The sequence below is a fragment of the Danio rerio genome, chromosome 5 (genome assembly GCF_052040795.2).
Source record: "Danio rerio strain M-AB ecotype USA chromosome 5, GRCz13ab, whole genome shotgun sequence".
NCBI classification, from domain to species: domain Eukaryota; kingdom Metazoa; phylum Chordata; class Actinopteri; order Cypriniformes; family Danionidae; genus Danio; species Danio rerio.
Window position 1 is genome coordinate 63,708,497 of NC_141025.1, and position 19,952 is coordinate 63,728,448.

General features: G+C 38.5%; 3 long non-coding RNA genes across 3 annotated transcripts; all 3 read right to left on the reverse strand.

Annotated features, from left to right (window-relative positions):
* Positions 1 to 65: 65 nt before the first annotated feature.
* On the reverse strand, positions 66 to 7,019 carry LOC101886997 (uncharacterized). Its single transcript, NR_170282.1, has 7 exons — positions 6,950 to 7,019; positions 3,772 to 3,876; positions 3,104 to 3,146; positions 2,972 to 3,020; positions 2,800 to 2,852; positions 2,483 to 2,712; positions 66 to 618 (listed from the first exon to the last, which is right to left on the reverse strand). It is a non-coding gene; the product is annotated as an uncharacterized LOC101886997 (long non-coding RNA).
* LOC101887034 (uncharacterized) lies at positions 472 to 7,070 on the reverse strand. The gene is made up of 7 exons (NR_170285.1): positions 6,950 to 7,070; positions 3,772 to 3,876; positions 3,104 to 3,146; positions 2,972 to 3,020; positions 2,800 to 2,852; positions 2,483 to 2,712; positions 472 to 618 (listed from the first exon to the last, which is right to left on the reverse strand). It is a non-coding gene; the product is annotated as an uncharacterized LOC101887034 (long non-coding RNA).
* A 3,538-nt stretch (positions 7,071 to 10,608) lies between these two features.
* On the reverse strand, positions 10,609 to 17,824 carry LOC137487197 (uncharacterized). Its single transcript, XR_015491858.1, has 7 exons — positions 17,514 to 17,824; positions 14,315 to 14,419; positions 13,647 to 13,689; positions 13,515 to 13,563; positions 13,343 to 13,395; positions 13,026 to 13,255; positions 10,609 to 11,161 (listed from the first exon to the last, which is right to left on the reverse strand). It is a non-coding gene; the product is annotated as an uncharacterized LOC137487197 (long non-coding RNA).
* Between the last annotated feature and the right edge of the window lie 2,128 nt (positions 17,825 to 19,952).

Sequence of the window (19,952 nt, forward strand, 5' to 3'; positions counted from 1 at the left end):
AATAAAAATCACATTATTACGATTAGCTTAAACTACAGCAAACACTCCACTCACTGACAAACAGCCCCTTTCATAAAGATTTATTCCACAGGTCTGTCATAATCAGGCAAATATACATTAACATACAGAATATCGGCCTCTTCTGATGCGCCACACGTTAAATAACGCAATAGTTCAAGACACACGTTTGCTTTTTTTCTCTACTTAAAAGAACGATAACAATACATCATAACAAGAGCAACAACAACAACAATAATTCATATCATAAAGATAAGCCAAGTTGTCTTTTCTAAAATTCAATATATAGCGACTCTTTTAAGGTGCACCACATGATCGGCAGGTGACTTGTTAAAGAAACTCAACAAATGTTGCACCATGACACACACACTGAAATAGACAGAGACTTTTTGCAAACGTTGTATATGTATATAAGTGTCTCTTTAAGATCGTCTTCTGGCACTTTCTCCTGAGCGCGTCCGGCTCGGCTGTGTTTCTAAAGTTAAAGCAGTCTGTTTTTGTTGGTTTGGCACACGTCAGGGTGGAAGCGGTGGTAGAGTAAGGCTTCTCTTCTTCTCTTCATATCCAGAAGACTCTGATATCTCATCTCTCACAGCACCTCTGCAGGAAAACAGCAGAAACACATGTGAGAAGATGATTTATTGAACTATTAAAAGCTTGCCAACAACATCTATGACTGGTATTATGAAGCTGAAAATAGAGACGCTTTGCAGAATGCCAAGGCTGCTTTTTTCAGTCATTCACACTGTCCTAAAGTCAACAAACAGCAGAAATCATCAGTTTCATGCCTGGAAAATAGCTTGGAGACTCTCTTAATCATCCTTTATACATTATTTTCAAGATTTTATTTTAGGTTCAGTTTAGTTCAGTTCAGTATAATGTAAATGTCACTGCTGAAAGACGAAACACTGAAAAGCAACTCCACTGGTGCCCAGATTTGATCCATATATGATCTAACATACAGCTGAAACCAGAAGTTTACATACACTCTAAAAAAAGAAACACAACCATTTAAAAAAATGTCTGATGGTAAATGATACTAATCGTTTACTATTTTAGGTCCGTTAGGATAACCTAAATGATTTACATTTGCTAAATGCCAGAATAAAGAGAGATTTTTATTTGAGAATTTTCTATTAATTTCTAGACAGTCAAAAGTTTACACACATTTCCTTGGTATTTTTTTGCTTTGCTTTTAAACTGTTTAACTTTGGTCAAATGTTTTGGGTATCCTTCCACAAGCTTCTCACAATAGTTTGCATGAATTTTGGCTCATTCCTCCTGACAGAATTGATGTAACTGATACAGATTTGTTGGATGTCTTGCTCGCACAAGCTTTTTCAACTCTGCCGAGAGGGTGCTCGCTGCAGAGCCATTTGAGGAGAGCTGAGCTCCAGCAAGGGGAGAGCATGAGCTGTCGCTCCTCCTCCTGTAAGCTGTTTTAATGCGTACACCAACCCCACCCCTAACCCTACCCCCAGTGACATCACTCGTAGAAGAAGTGCAAAAAAGGTGGAGCTCAAGCTTAAGCTCCCCCTCTCTGGAGCTCAGCTCTCCTCAAATGGCTCTGCAGCGAGCACCACTGGACTCTGCCCAAAAATTTTCTATAGGATTGAGATCAGGGCTTTGTGATGGCCACTCCAAAACATTCACTCTGTTGTCCTTAAAGCACATTTGAACTAATTTGGCAGTATGCTTAGTGTCATAGTCTGTTTGGAAGAGCCATTTGTGGCCAGGTTTTCATTTCCTGGCTGATGTCTTGAGATGTTGCTTCAGTATTTCTACATAATGTTCTTTCTTCATGATGTCATCTATGCTGTGAAGTGGACCAGTCCCTCCTACAGCAAAACAGCCCCACAACATGATGCTGCCGCCCCCATACTTCACAGTTAGGATGGTGTTCATAAGCGTGTAAGCTTTCCCCTTTGTCCTCCAAATGTAACACTGGTCATTATAGCCAAACAGTTCAATCTTAGTTCCATCAGACCACCAGCATGTCTCATGAAATTATTCCTTTTCCCAGTGTAATTCAGCAAATTGTAATCTGGCTTTTTTGTTGATTCTGTCTTGTTGATTTTCCCATGTTGTCACACAAGGAAGCAGTGTGTGTTTGAGGTTTTCCTTCAATCCTATTCTACAGTTGTGCCTCCAAATAACTCAAATGTTGTCAATTATCCAATCAGAAACTTTCAAAAGCTTGACATCATCATCTGAGCTTTTTCAGAGGCAGAATAATCTTACTGCATGTAAACGTGACTTTCAAGAAAGGTTATAACAATTTCTCAAAAATATCTCTCTCATTATTTTGCTATTAAGCAGAACAGAAACAAATTTGATCATCCTAACTTACCTAAAAAAATAAGTTTAGTCTCATTAAAAAAAAATAATAATTATATGCCTCTTTATAAAGTGTATGTAAACGTCTGGTTTCAACTGTACGTAATCGAACAAAATCTGATTCTACCTGCCACATGTTGAGGTTTCATAGGCCACGCCTACATCATGAACGGTTCTCCTCCCTCGAAGGCCATGATTGGGTCGTCAGCCGGTTGACTCTGCCCACTGTTCCCACTGTGATTGGACAGCTTGATTATCTCCTCAAAGTCTGCAGCGTCTCCATTGGAGGACAGTCCATTCTGATGCTTAGTGGGCGGAGCTCCGTTATTGACCAGTGCTGCGTCCCAGGACACAGAGCTGAGGAAGACACACAAGCGGGAAAATAAGCAAAACATAATTCATGCAGCTTCATTTCAATTTCAATTCATGCAGCGCCTCGATTACCTCATTGGTGATTAGTTTGTCGCACCAGTATGAAGAGCTTCTGACGGATTTTTCTGTATTATTGCAAGACGAGAGGAAAACAACATTGTATTTTTTTATTTTAACCCTACTTACATGATATTAATAAAAAAGTGATTTTTATATATTCACAGTACTATAAATAGATTTTTACCGCTGTCAGTGACTCTGCGATTCACTTGAGTTCAAGTTTTAACATCTTTCTGCAAAGAAATGAATAAACCAGGTTAATTTTCTTTTACTGAGTGTGTTTAAGATGAATTTATGAAACACACACACATCTCACCTGTGCTCCTGCGTCAAGTCCTCTTCATGATTTCTTCCAGACGCTAAAAATGTAAACACAAACGTTAAACCAACAGTACTGAACTAAAATCTCAAATACAATTGAAGACAAAATGTTGAGCCCTCCTGTGAAATTTAAATCGTTTAAAAATATTTCCCAAGTGCTATATTTAACAAGTTTTAAAAATTCATTCATTCATTTTCCTTCAGTTTAGCCCCTTTATTTATCAGGGGTCACCACAACAGAATGAACCGCCAACTTATTCAGCATATGTTTTACACAGCGGATGCCCTTCCAGCTGCAAAGCAGTACTGGGAAACATCCATAGACACTCATTCACACACACTAAGAACATGCAAACTCCACACAGAAATGCCAAATGACCCAGCCGGGACTCGAACCAGTGACCTTCTTTCTTTGAGGCGACAGTGCTAACCACTGAGCCACCGTAATGCCAGATTAGAGGTCTGCGGGGCCTGACCAGATTTATTGCAACGTGGGATTAATTTCCGGATAAAGCATGGGAGCGGTCGGTAACTGGTGTAATCTGAACGGGAGCCGGCGGTCTAACAATATCACTCCCGAGCGAGCGAGCACGCCTATGTGTGTGTGTGTGAATGAGAGAGCGTGATGCTGTGTTTAGCTTGATTGGTGGACTTTTATTTTACCTTCTTTCTCTCCAAGCGTTCCAGCTCCTCCTTCTGGAAGTGTTTCTCTCGTTCGATCCTTTGTTTCTCTGCTTCTTCTCGGGCTTTGGATTCAGCCTCTTCTCGCTGCCAAAGACACATAAAACCACATCATACATTTATTTATTACACATCTCTAAAATACCTAAAAGTCTAGTGCCACGTCACATATGGGACCCCACATTTGGCTGGTTAGTGTGGTCCAATAATGTCGTTTCACCATGTCCAGTCAGCTGCTTTAATCAGCTTTATCAGTGGTTATCAGTTGATAGATATGGGCCAGTAGGGGCCTTCCGCGCAGTAAATGTCACTCAGAAGGCTGTTATCGTCCATTCACATTGTTAATCAGCTATACTAATAGAGAAGAGTCCAGATCTGTTTTACATTACGGTGACGGTTAAGGTAACATTAATGAGTTATAATTAATGGGAAATTTAATAAATAATATAAATAATTCTAGTTAAGTTCCGGCTGCAGCCTTATGTGATCTATAGCTGATTAACCATGTGGATGGATAATAACAGCCTTCAAATGATCTTCTTTTGCGTTCCAGCAGAAGAAAGCGAAGTCTGAGTAAAGGTTGACAGAACTTGTAGTTTTGGGTGGACTATCTCTTGACAATGGCTTCCAATATGATCATCATAGTAAAAGCTTAGAGATTATAGACACACATTCTTCTCCGGCTGTTATTAAGACTGCTGGCAGCTGCTAACACAAAAATAATCATCTACTATAGGGCCCATGGAAAGTTTCTGGAGCGATGAGTGTCGCAGAGAAAACTAATAAAGTCAATACACACACACATACCCTCACTGGCCACTTTATTAGGTACACCTGTTCAACTGCTCGTTAACGTAGTGAACGTTATCAAGATTGGAAAAACGTTCGCTGGTCTAATAAGTCTTTATTTCTGCTGCGACATTCGGATGGCCGGGTCAGAATTTGGCAACAACAACACTAAGCAGGGATCCATCCTGCCTTGTATCAACCGTTCAGGCTGGTTGTGGTGGTCCATTCCTTTATAACAACAGTGTTAACAACAGCGATAACACACCATGTCATAAAGCGTGAATCATCTCAGATTGGTTTCTTGAACATGACAATGAGTTCACTGTACTCAAATGGCCTTCACAGTCACCAGATCTCAATCCAATAGAGCACCTTTGGGATGTGGTGAAACGGGAGATTCGCATCATGGATGTGCAGCCGACAAATCTGCAGCAGCTGTGTGATGCTATCATGTCAATATGGAGCAAAATCTCTGAGGAATATTTCCAGTACCTTGTTGAATCTATGCCATGAAGGATTAAGGCAGTTCTGAAGGCATTTAAATAAGGTGTACCTAATAAAGTGGCCGGTGAGTGTAAACAAGACAAAAAAATATTGTTTATTTTTTTTCCGGCTGTTAAAAAAAAAACAAAAAAACAAAGTGGCCCGAAATCCAACATGGGAGAGTTAAATGACCGAGAAAATTTGGCCAATTGAAACTTGATTCTGTCCTTCAATTGGCTTGAACTCTGGATCGCTGTAATGTAATCAGTGTCAATGAGACCGTCCGGAGTGAATGAAGGATCGCCGCACAGCACGACTCTGCAATCCTGCCTGTCACACCAGCAAACTGTTTACATTCCCAAACTGATCTAGAGGGTAACTACATCAAGACATTCAATTCACATTCAGCAAATATTCGTTTTGATGTACAGTTGAAGTCTGAATTATTCACCCCTGACTTATTAGCCCCACTGTATGTTTTTCCCCAATTTCTGTTTAACGGAGAGCAGATTTTCTGAACACATTTCTGAACATAATAGTTTTAATAACTCATTTATAATAATGACACGCCATGAAGACAGTCCATATTATTTGACAAGACATTTCTCAATATTCAGCTTAAAGTGAGATTTAAAGGGTTAACTAGGTTATTCAGGCAAGTTAGGGTAATTAGGCAAGTCATTGTATAACAGTGGTTTGTTCTGTAGACTATCCAAAAAATATTGCTTAAGAGGGCTAATAACATTGACCTTAAAATGGTTTGAAAAAAAATAAAAACTATTTTTCTTCTAGTCAAATATATATATATATATATATATATATATATATATATATATATATATATATATATATATATTTGTGTATATATGTGTGTGTGTGTGTGTAAACCCATTAAACAAAGCAATTCGTATTCAAGCGAAACGGCTGATGGAAACATGCTGCGAGAGAGACTTTTACAGTCTATGGAGAGAGAGCACATTTAAATACAGAGGTCCAAAATACAACACATACAGAGAGTTTAGATGCAAATAAATGCACCACACACACACATTAGCTTATCAACAGCAACCGAAACAGCCCCACAACAAACACAGTCAATTCTCAGTTGTCTTTACACCTTGCACTGGCTTTTGGGAAATTGTGTAATGAGGCTTTATAGCCAGATTTATACTGACACAACATACTGTACTGCTGGATGGGAATTTAAAGGTCAAAGATTAAAGGCAAACATGAACTTTGCATCCAGAGCCTCATCAGCCAGTTCAGTTCAGACTTTGGGATCAAATAATAAAAATCTGCATTATTTATGGGCTTTTAATATTCTTGTAATATTTATTAAATGCAACACAGCAATATTTCTATGGCGATCTTTATCATTTTAAAACTGATTGCTTATTCAAGTTAAGCCTTTCATCTAATATTCAATGTTCACTTTTTATTTTAATTGTAGTTTACTGCAGGTATTAGTAATCTTGCTAGGTTTTCTTGCAATTTATGTTTAATATTGAAATTGAATTATGTTTATTTATTATATATTTAAATAAGTCAATCAATAAGTCGATCATGATTTCATAATATGGGTTTACGATTTACCTGAAATCTTATACAAAGGTACTATAGGCTATTTCAGTACTTATATTAATTTAAGTATATGTCTTAAACTGAAACATTTGTCACCTTTCTAAGACGACAAATCTGACGAGAAACACCTGAGGGAAAAACCTGAGGCAAGACTTGAAGCTCTAAAAGATAATATTCATCAAATGAAATGCAACCGGAGAGCAGTTTTTGTGGACTCTCTCTGTCACTCATTAGTATCCTGTTCTCTCCTGTCATGCCAAAATTAATATAAGCCCGTCTGACAGCGTCCACTCCAGCCATAACTCACCTTATATCTGTTATCAAGCATATAAAAATACAGCTCCTGAGGTGAAGAGCATCTGACGGTCATGGCTTATGATGAAACTTCTGCTCAGACAATGATCTGAGGACAGCAGCGATGTTTACGAGCGAGATAAATGCTGCATTGTGTAACTATAGTACACAGACGGCACTGTTACTTCATATGTGCTTAAATATCTCTCTGAAATAACGCAAACACTCTCAAAGTGCGTAAAAGAATATTTAATAATATTTATAATAGAGTTGAGCATGATACGTGAATACTAGTTAGCGTCCATAGATATACGTTAAATGTCGCCTACCCTAATGTTGTGTTTTGGACGGAATGCGTCAATAGATCCGCCTTTTTAGTACAGGGTAACGCTCCTTTGAAATTAACGCTTCTTTTAAACGAGCGCCATCTAGCGGTCACATAATCTAATGACTATTATGAACTTTTATAAATACATATAACTTGACATTAACTTTTTTTCTTGCCAACCCCACTGGTCTTTTTCACAAGACAAAATTTTATTGTTGGAAACTGTGTTTTATATATATCTATATTTGACTTTTGCATGCTTGAGGAAGAGACGTTTTACTTGATTTGGGTCATTAAATAACTCATACTACCAATATTATGATATAGGTTGCCTATATCTGCTGTATTCACCCTAAAACCTACAGTAGGTTGACATAAAACCAATGACAACACCCATTCTTGTCTTAAGATATTTTAAGCAATTTTTTGAATAACAGTAAGTTCATGACATGTTACATATATAGTAAATCTGCTGGTTTTAAACATACAGCATAATAATAAATACAGGTATGTAACAACCATAACATTACTCTTATGTCTTAGGACAAATATGATTAACTTTTGATTACCTACACTAAATGTTGACTATTGAAGGTACATTTATAACAACTATTTATTTGTAGACTACTGTATTATCAAACCATGTTGCATACAAATGCATTCAACAGACTTAAATGACAGTGTATTGCTGTAGAAGACAAATAAAACACGAGACAGGTGTTTAGGAAGAGTATAGTTTATTTTGTTTGACCTGCAAACTTATCTAAAAAGACAAACTCTCAGAAAACAGACCGAAAACATTATGATGCGCGCGCTCGTGGGGATGACCCGCGGTCGTCTTCAACTGTTGTCTTCAATAGTCCTTCTTTGCTCAACAACTCATCTGAAAAACAAAGCAAAACATTACAACATCCAGACAAAGAGCAGAGAGCATAGAATCACCAAGAGGCGATCCTCTAGTGCAATTTGGGAAACAATAACGCGCTTTTTGAATAAATTAAATAAAAACAAAGCCGCTGTTTGCCATTGCGACAGCAATGATATCCAATGCACGAGCGATCGCTTTCACTTCAAAATGGCCGAATCTGTTGCTCTTGGTCATCCTAGGCTCTTTGCATAAAGTTCAATCATAACAGTTATCATGGTTTCTATTTCAAACTATAGTAAACTAAAGTTTGAAACTATAGTTTAAAATAGAAGATGAGTGGGCCTCGCTACTCCCACCCACCATAACCCTCGCAGCGAGGTCCCACTACCGGCCGCCCGTGTTTCCCTGAGGGTCCTCGGGGGTTGTTTGTTCCCTGCCTAGGGCTCAAAGGCCGCCTCGCCCCAGGGAGTGCACGGAAAGACCGGGCGCCAGGCCGTGCCAGTATTCACTGGATGTTGCTCGGCGGCACATTTCGAGCAACAAACACGTAATATTCTTCGCGATATTGCGTTTATGTACGCAAACCGCAAGGAACTACAGCACAGACGGGCCCGGGTGAAGCATCACGAAGCGGACTTCGTGAGTTTGGCGTAGCTCCACTCGTACCGTCGGTATTGAACTCACCTTGGTCAAGTACAAACAGCTACACCGGGCGAACTGACAACGCTGACTGAGAGCACACGAGCTTTATAGGAATGCATATGCAAATCTTTACAAGGCACGTCACTGTTGTCTCGTTGTCATGGCGAGCGCTGAGGAGGGCTCACCTGATTGGAGCACAGAGACTCCGGAATTTGCGTCACGGCTGCCGTCTGCTGTTGACAAAAATATCTTAAATATAATAAATATATATTTTTACATTTTTGGTGTTCTGTAATATTCTGGGATGCAGTAGAATATGGAGACAGATGAATATAATTGGATATATGCCGAGCTGTTGTTCCCATACTTATAAACTTCCGGTGACCGGTTATAGTGAGTTTTTTCCATTTTATACAGTTCCTTTTACAGCATTGATGTTGTGATGCAATTAAAATACATTCCGTTAAATAAACTTTGGCATTCATTTAGTTTTTCAAGCGTAAAACGAGACAAAAGACCCTTTACTCGCACTCGCCCGTCAGAATCGGCAGACTAGCGCAGACGCTCCATTGAATACAATGAGGTAAAATAAATGCTCATATTATAAAGTCATGGCGAGGGAAATGTAATTTAATGCAGTGCTTCTTGTGCAATCTGAGACCCACTTTATATCGGATATCACTCAGCCAGTGGAGATCGCTGATTTTTTAAAGAAAACAGACCTTAAACATGCTGATTTTCCCTTTGGCAGTTTGCTGGAAGCGCTTAACCCAGGTTACTGACAAATTAAATGTCCTATTAGCATGCTTCAGCATATACCCTAAAATCCCAGAATATCTTTCGAAAAAGAGTACGGGTTTAACACCACCATCCTGGCCAAATTTACACACTGGCCTCTGTCCATCATGGCTTTAATACTCTGTCTTCTCTCTCTGTGGTGTGCGGTCTGGTGGAAAACGGCTGCTGTCGCTTCATCCAGGTGGATGCTACACTGGTGGTAGATGAGGAGATTGCTACCCAATAAATACCAAACTAGCTAAATTTAATAATATTTCCCCTAAATGCTCATTTTGTACTCAATATGATGAAACACTAAAGCATTTATTTTGGGAGTGTACTTACTGTAAAGTGTTTTGGGTTGACTTTTCCAGTTTCATTAAAAAATTCTTATTTCCAAACTTTGTATTTCCCCAAAAATTGTGTTCTTTGGTTACTCTCTGAGTGTAGATCCTTCTCATTGTAAATTTATTATTGATTTATTGTTTTTTTTATAGCAAAGTTTTACTTCCACAAATGTTAATTTTCAAAGAAACACCCTTACTTTTTTATTTTCAGAAAGGACTTTAAAAATTTATGTGAACTCTTTAAAAGACTCTAACAATTACAATTCAATTCAATTCAATTCAGCTTTATTTGTATAGCGCTTTTACAATGTAGATTGTGTCAAAGCAGCTTCACATAAATGGTCATAGTAACTGGAACAGTCATAAACAGTCATAATTACACTGCATGTAAAACGCTTTCTTGGTGTAAATCATTTAAACTTGATAAATTTGCTGGAATTCTATTTATGTAACCCTCTTTGTCTCTTTGTTCATATTATATCTTTGTAATGTTCTTTCTTGCATTAAAAAAAAAAAAGTAGATGAGGAGATTCCCCCTATGTGTAAAGCGCTTTGAGTGCCAAGAAAAGCGCTATATAAATGTAAGGAACTATTATTATTTTTATTATAAAGCACTGTTCTACCATCATGATATAGCCAGACTAAAATAAAAATCACATTATTACGATTAGCTTAAACTACAGCAAACACTCCACTCACTGACAAACAGCCCCTTTCATAAAGATTTATTCCACAGGTCTGTCATAATCAGGCAAATATACATTAACATACAGAATATCGGCCTCTTCTGATGCGCCACACGTTAAATAACGCAATAGTTCAAGACACACGTTTGCTTTTTTTCTCTACTTAAAAGAACGATAACAATACATCATAACAAGAGCAACAACAACAACAATAATTCATATCATAAAGATAAGCCAAGTTGTCTTTTCTAAAATTCAATATATAGCGACTCTTTTAAGGTGCACCACATGATCGGCAGGTGACTTGTTAAAGAAACTCAACAAATGTTGCACCATGACACACACACTGAAATAGACAGAGACTTTTTGCAAACGTTGTATATGTATATAAGTGTCTCTTTAAGGTCGTCTTCTGGCACTTTCTCCAGAGCGCGTCCGGCTCGGCTGTGTTTCTAAAGTTAAAGCAGTCTGTTTTTGTTGGTTTGGCACACGTCAGGGTGGAAGCGGTGGTAGAGTAAGGCTTCTCTTCTTCTCTTCATATCCAGAAGACTCTGATATCTCATCTCTCACAGCACCTCTGCAGGAAAACAGCAGAAACACATGTGAGAAGATGATTTATTGAACTATTAAAAGCTTGCCAACAACATCTATGACTGGTATTATGAAGCTGAAAATAGAGACGCTTTGCAGAATGCCAAGGCTGCTTTTTTCAGTCATTCACACTGTCCTAAAGTCAACAAACAGCAGAAATCATCAGTTTCATGCCTGGAAAATAGCTTGGAGACTCTCTTAATCATCCTTTATACATTATTTTCAAGATTTTATTTTAGGTTCAGTTTAGTTCAGTTCAGTATAATGTAAATGTCACTGCTGAAAGACGAAACACTGAAAAGCAACTCCACTGGTGCCCAGATTTGATCCATATATGATCTAACATACAGCTGAAACCAGAAGTTTACATACACTCTAAAAAAAGAAACACAACCATTTAAAAAAATGTCTGATGGTAAATGATACTAATCGTTTACTATTTTAGGTCCGTTAGGATAACCTAAATGATTTACATTTGCTAAATGCCAGAATAAAGAGAGATTTTTATTTGAGAATTTTCTATTAATTTCTAGACAGTCAAAAGTTTACACACATTTCCTTGGTATTTTTTTGCTTTGCTTTTAAACTGTTTAACTTTGGTCAAATGTTTTGGGTATCCTTCCACAAGCTTCTCACAATAGTTTGCATGAATTTTGGCTCATTCCTCCTGACAGAATTGATGTAACTGATACAGATTTGTTGGATGTCTTGCTCGCACAAGCTTTTTCAACTCTGCCGAGAGGGTGCTCGCTGCAGAGCCATTTGAGGAGAGCTGAGCTCCAGCAAGGGGAGAGCATGAGCTGTCGCTCCTCCTCCTGTAAGCTGTTTTAATGCGTACACCAACCCCACCCCTAACCCTACCCCCAGTGACATCACTCGTAGAAGAAGTGCAAAAAAGGTGGAGCTCAAGCTTAAGCTCCCCCTCTCTGGAGCTCAGCTCTCCTCAAATGGCTCTGCAGCGAGCACCACTGGACTCTGCCCAAAAATTTTCTATAGGATTGAGATCAGGGCTTTGTGATGGCCACTCCAAAACATTCACTCTGTTGTCCTTAAAGCACATTTGAACTAATTTGGCAGTATGCTTAGTGTCATAGTCTGTTTGGAAGAGCCATTTGTGGCCAGGTTTTCATTTCCTGGCTGATGTCTTGAGATGTTGCTTCAGTATTTCTACATAATGTTCTTTCTTCATGATGTCATCTATGCTGTGAAGTGGACCAGTCCCTCCTACAGCAAAACAGCCCCACAACATGATGCTGCCGCCCCCATACTTCACAGTTAGGATGGTGTTCATAAGCGTGTAAGCTTTCCCCTTTGTCCTCCAAATGTAACACTGGTCATTATAGCCAAACAGTTCAATCTTAGTTCCATCAGACCACCAGCATGTCTCATGAAATTATTCCTTTTCCCAGTGTAATTCAACAAATTGTAATCTGGCTTTTTTGTTGATTCTGTCTTGTTGATTTTCCCATGTTGTCACACAAGGAAGCAGTGTGTGTTTGAGGTTTTCCTTCAATCCTATTCTACAGTTGTGCCTCCAAATAACTCAAATGTTGTCAATTATCCAATCAGAAACTTTCAAAAGCTTGACATCATCATCTGAGCTTTTTCAGAGGCAGAATAATCTTACTGCATGTAAACGTGACTTTCAAGAAAGGTTATAACAATTTCTCAAAAATATCTCTCTCATTATTTTGCTATTAAGCAGAACAGAAACAAATTTGATCATCCTAACTTACCTAAAAAAATAAGTTTAGTCTCATTAAAAAAAAATAATAATTATATGCCTCTTTATAAAGTGTATGTAAACGTCTGGTTTCAACTGTACGTAATCGAACAAAATCTGATTCTACCTGCCACATGTTGAGGTTTCATAGGCCACGCCTACATCATGAACGGTTCTCCTCCCTCGAAGGCCATGATTGGGTCGTCAGCCGGTTGACTCTGCCCACTGTTCCCACTGTGATTGGACAGCTTGATTATCTCCTCAAAGTCTGCAGCGTCTCCATTGGAGGACAGTCCATTCTGATGCTTAGTGGGCGGAGCTCCGTTATTGACCAGTGCTGCGTCCCAGGACACAGAGCTGAGGAAGACACACAAGCGGGAAAATAAGCAAAACATAATTCATGCAGCTTCATTTCAATTTCAATTCATGCAGCGCCTCGATTACCTCATTGGTGATTAGTTTGTCGCACCAGTATGAAGAGCTTCTGACGGATTTTTCTGTATTATTGCAAGACGAGAGGAAAACAACATTGTATTTTTTTATTTTAACCCTACTTACATGATATTAATAAAAAAGTGATTTTTATATATTCACAGTACTATAAATAGATTTTTACCGCTGTCAGTGACTCTGCGATTCACTTGAGTTCAAGTTTTAACATCTTTCTGCAAAGAAATGAATAAACCAGGTTAATTTTCTTTTACTGAGTGTGTTTAAGATGAATTTATGAAACACACACACATCTCACCTGTGCTCCTGCGTCAAGTCCTCTTCATGATTTCTTCCAGACGCTAAAAATGTAAACACAAACGTTAAACCAACAGTACTGAACTAAAATCTCAAATACAATTGAAGACAAAATGTTGAGCCCTCCTGTGAAATTTAAATCGTTTAAAAATATTTCCCAAGTGCTATATTTAACAAGTTTTAAAAATTCATTCATTCATTTTCCTTCAGTTTAGCCCCTTTATTTATCAGGGGTCACCACAACAGAATGAACCGCCAACTTATTCAGCATATGTTTTACACAGCGGATGCCCTTCCAGCTGCAAAGCAGTACTGGGAAACATCCATAGACACTCATTCACACACACTAAGAACATGCAAACTCCACACAGAAATGCCAAATGACCCAGCCGGGACTCGAACCAGTGACCTTCTTTCTTTGAGGCGACAGTGCTAACCACTGAGCCACCGTAATGCCAGATTAGAGGTCTGCGGGGCCTGACCAGATTTATTGCAACGTGGGATTAATTTCCGGATAAAGCATGGGAGCGGTCGGTAACTGGTGTAATCTGAACGGGAGCCGGCGGTCTAACAATATCACTCCCGAGCGAGCGAGCACGCCTATGTGTGTGTGTGTGAATGAGAGAGCGTGATGCTGTGTTTAGCTTGATTGGTGGACTTTTATTTTACCTTCTTTCTCTCCAAGCGTTCCAGCTCCTCCTTCTGGAAGTGTTTCTCTCGTTCGATCCTTTGTTTCTCTGCTTCTTCTCGGGCTTTGGATTCAGCCTCTTCTCGCTGCCAAAGACACATAAAACCACATCATACATTTATTTATTACACATCTCTAAAATACCTAAAAGTCTAGTGCCACGTCACATATGGGACCCCACATTTGGCTGGTTAGTGTGGTCCAATAATGTCGTTTCACCATGTCCAGTCAGCTGCTTTAATCAGCTTTATCAGTGGTTATCAGTTGATAGATATGGGCCAGTAGGGGCCTTCCGCGCAGTAAATGTCACTCAGAAGGCTGTTATCGTCCATTCACATTGTTAATCAGCTATACTAATAGAGAAGAGTCCAGATCTGTTTTACATTACGGTGACGGTTAAGGTAACATTAATGAGTTATAATTAATGGGAAATTTAATAAATAATATAAATAATTCTAGTTAAGTTCCGGCTGCAGCCTTATGTGATCTATAGCTGATTAACCATGTGGATGGATAATAACAGCCTTCAAATGATCTTCTTTTGCGTTCCAGCAGAAGAAAGCGAAGTCTGAGTAAAGGTTGACAGAACTTGTAGTTTTGGGTGGACTATCTCTTGACAATGGCTTCCAATATGATCATCATAGTAAAAGCTTAGAGATTATAGACACACATTCTTCTCCGGCTGTTATTAAGACTGCTGGCAGCTGCTAACACAAAAATAATCATCTACTATAGGGCCCATGGAAAGTTTCTGGAGCGATGAGTGTCGCAGAGAAAACTAATAAAGTCAATACACACACACATACCCTCACTGGCCACTTTATTAGGTACACCTGTTCAACTGCTCGTTAACGTAGTGAACGTTATCAAGATTGGAAAAACGTTCGCTGGTCTAATAAGTCTTTATTTCTGCTGCGACATTCGGATGGCCGGGTCAGAATTTGGCAACAACAACACTAAGCAGGGATCCATCCTGCCTTGTATCAACCGTTCAGGCTGGTTGTGGTGGTCCATTCCTTTATAACAACAGTGTTAACAACAGCGATAACACACCATGTCATAAAGCGTGAATCATCTCAGATTGGTTTCTTGAACATGACAATGAGTTCACTGTACTCAAATGGCCTTCACAGTCACCAGATCTCAATCCAATAGAGCACCTTTGGGATGTGGTGAAACGGGAGATTCGCATCATGGATGTGCAGCCGACAAATCTGCAGCAGCTGTGTGATGCTATCATGTCAATATGGAGCAAAATCTCTGAGGAATATTTCCAGTACCTTGTTGAATCTATGCCATGAAGGATTAAGGCAGTTCTGAAGGCATTTAAATAAGGTGTACCTAATAAAGTGGCCGGTGAGTGTAAACAAGACAAAAAAATATTGTTTATTTTTTTTCCGGCTGTTAAAAAAAAAAAAAAAAACAAAGTGGCCCGAAATCCAACATGGGAGAGTTAAATGACCGAGAAAATTTGGCCAATTGAAACTTGATTCTGTCCTTCAATTGGCTTGAACTCTGGATCGCTGTAATGTAATCAGTGTCAATGAGACCGTCCGGAGTGAATGAAGGATCGCCGCACAGCACGACTCTGCAATCCTGCCTGTCACACCAGCAAACTGTTTACATTCCCAAACTGATCTAGAGGGTAACTACATCAAGACATTCAATTCACATTCAGCAAATATTCGTTTTGATGTACAGTTGAAGTCTGAATTATTCACCCCTGACTTATTAGCCCCACTGTATGTTTTTCCCCAATTTCTGTTTAACGGAGAGCAGATTTTCTGAACACATTTCTGAACATAATAGTTTTAATAACTCATTTATAATAATGACACGCCATGAAGACAGTCCATATTATTTGACAAGACATTTCTCAATATTCAGCTTAAAGTGAGATTTAAAGGGTTAACTAGGTTATTCAGGCAAGTTAGGGTAATTAGGCAAGTCATTGTATAACAGTGGTTTGTTCTGTAGACTATCCAAAAAATATTGCTTAAGAGGGCTAATAACATTGACCTTAAAATGGTTTGAAAAAAAATAAAAACTATTTTTCTTCTAGTCAAATATATATATATATATATATATATATATATATATATATATATATATATATATATATATATATATATATATATATATATATATATTTGTGTATATATGTGTGTGTGTGTGTAAACCCATTAAACAAAGCAATTCGTATTCAAGCGAAACGGCTGATGGAAACATGCTGCGAGAGAGACTTTTACAGTCTATGGAGAGAGAGCACATTTAAATACAGAGGTCCAAAATACAACACATACAGAGAGTTTAGATGCAAATAAATGCACCACACACACACATTAGCTTATCAACAGCAACCGAAACAGCCCCACAACAAACACAGTCAATTCTCAGTTGTCTTTACACCTTGCACTGGCTTTTGGGAAATTGTGTAATGAGGCTTTATAGCCAGATTTATACTGACACAACATACTGTACTGCTGGATGGGAATTTAAAGGTCAAAGATTAAAGGCAAACATGAACTTTGCATCCAGAGCCTCATCAGCCAGTTCAGTTCAGACTTTGGGATCAAATAATAAAAATCTGCATTATTTATGGGCTTTTAATATTCTTGTAATATTTATTAAATGCAACACAGCAATATTTCTATGGCGATCTTTATCATTTTAAAACTGATTGCTTATTCAAGTTAAGCCTTTCATCTAATATTCAATGTTCACTTTTTATTTTAATTGTAGTTTACTGCAGGTATTAGTAATCTTGCTAGGTTTTCTTGCAATTTATGTTTAATATTGAAATTGAATTATGTTTATTTATTATATATTTAAATAAGTCAATCAATAAGTCGATCATGATTTCATAATATGGGTTTACGATTTACCTGAAATCTTATACAAAGGTACTATAGGCTATTTCAGTACTTATATTAATTTAAGTATATGTCTTAAACTGAAACATTTGTCACCTTTCTAAGACGACAAATCTGACGAGAAACACCTGAGGGAAAAACCTGAGGCAAGACTTGAAGCTCTAAAAGATAATATTCATCAAATGAAATGCAACCGGAGAGCAGTTTTTGTGGACTCTCTCTGTCACTCATTAGTATCCTGTTCTCTCCTGTCATGCCAAAATTAATATAAGCCCGTCTGACAGCGTCCACTCCAGCCATAACTCACCTTATATCTGTTATCAAGCATATGAAAAATACAGCTCCTGAGATGAAGAGCATCTGACAGTCATGGCTTATGATGAAACTTCTGCTCAGACAATGATCTGAGGACAGCAGCGATGTTTACGAGCGAGCTAAATGCTGCATTGTGTAACTATAGTACACAGACGGCACTGTTACTTCATATGTGCTTAAATATCTCTCTGAAATAACGCAAACACTCTCAAAGTGCGTAAAAGAATATTTAATAATATTTATAATAGAGTTGAGCATGATACGTGAATACTAGTTAGCGTCCATAGATATACGTTAAATGTCGCCTACCCTAATGTTGTGTTTTGGACGGAATGCGTCAATAGATCCGCCTTTTTAGTACAGGGTAACGCTCCTTTGAAATTAACGCTTCTTTTAAACGAGCGCCATCTAGCGGTCACATAATCTAATGACTATTATGAACTTTTATAAATACATATAACTTGACATTAACTTTTTTTCTTGCCAACCCCACTGGTCTTTTTCACAAGACAAAATTTTATTGTTGGAAACTGTGTTTTATATATATCTATATTTGACTTTTGCATGCTTGAGGAAGAGACGTTTTACTTGATTTGGGTCATTAAATAACTCATACTACCAATATTATGATATAGGTTGCCTATATCTGCTGTATTCACCCTAAAACCTACAGTAGGTTGACATAAAACCAATGACAACACCCATTCTTGTCTTAAGATATTTTAAGCAATTTTTTGAATAACAGTAAGTTCATGACATGTTACATATATAGTAAATCTGCTGGTTTTAAACATACAGCATAATAATAAATACAGGTATGTAACAACCATAACATTACTCTTATGTCTTAGGACAAATATGATTAACTTTTGATTACCTACACTAAATGTTGACTATTGAAGGTACATTTATAACAACTATTTATTTGTAGACTACTGTATTATCAAACCATGTTGCATACAAATGCATTCAACAGACTTAAATGACAGTGTATTGCTGTAGAAGACAAATAAAACACGAGACAGGTGTTTAGGAAGAGTATAGTTTATTTTGTTTGACCTGCAAACTTATCTAAAAAGACAAACTCTCAGAAAACAGACCGAAAACATTATGATGCGCGCGCTCGTGGGGATGACCCGCGGTCGTCTTCAACTGTTGTCTTCAATAGTCCTTCTTTGCTCAACAACTCATCTGAAAAACAAAGCAAAACATTACAACATCCAGACAAAGAGCAGAGAGCATAGAATCACCAAGAGGCGATCCTCTAGTGCAATTTGGGAAACAATAACGCGCTTTTTGAATAAATTAAATAAAAACAAAGCCGCTGTTTGCCATTGCGACAGCAATGATATCCAATGCACGAGCGATCGCTTTCACTTCAAAATGGCCGAATCTGTTGCTCTTGGTCATCCTAGGCTCTTTGCATAAAGTTCAATCATAACAGTTATCATGGTTTCTATTTCAAACTATAGTAAACTAAAGTTTGAAACTATAGTTGAAAATAGAAGATGAGTGGGCCTCGCTACTCCCACCCACCATAACCCTCGCAGCGAGGTCCCACTACCGGCCGCCCGTGTTTCCCTGAGGGTCCTCGGGGGTTGTTTGTTCCCTGCCTAGGGCTCAAAGGCCGCCTCGCCCCAGGGAGTGCACGGAAAGACCGGGCGCCAGGCCGTGCCAGTATTCACTGGATGTTGCTCGGCGGCACATTTCGAGCAACAAACACGTAATATTCTTCGCGATATTGCGTTTATGTACGCAAACCGCAAGGAACTACAGCACAGACGGGCCCGGGTGAAGCATCACGAAGCGGACTTCGTGAGTTTGGCGTAGCTCCACTCGTACCGTCGGTATTGAACTCACCTTGGTCAAGTACAAACAGCTACACCGGGCGAACTGACAACGCTGACTGAGAGCACACGAGCTTTATAGGAATGCATATGCAAATCTTTACAAGGCACGTCACTGTTGTCTCGTTGTCATGGCGAGCGCTGAGGAGGGCTCACCTGATTGGAGCACAGAGACTCCGGAATTTGCGTCACGGCTAGTTGCCGTCTGCTGTTGACAAAAATATCTTAAATATAATAAATATATATTTTTACATTTTTGGTGTTCTGTAATATTCTGGGATGCAGTAGAATATGGAGACAGATGAATATAATTGGATATATGCCGAGCTGTTGTTCCCATACTTATAAACTTCCGGTGACCGGTTATAGTGAGTTTTTTCCATTTTATACAGTTCCTTTTACAGCATTGATGTTGTGATGCAATTAAAATACATTCCGTTAAATAAACTTTGGCATTCATTTAGTTTTTCAAGCGTAAAACGAGACAAAAGACCCTTTACTCGCACTCGCCCGTCAGAATCGGCAGACTAGCGCAGACGCTCCATTGAATACAATGAGGTAAAATAAATGCTCATATTATAAAG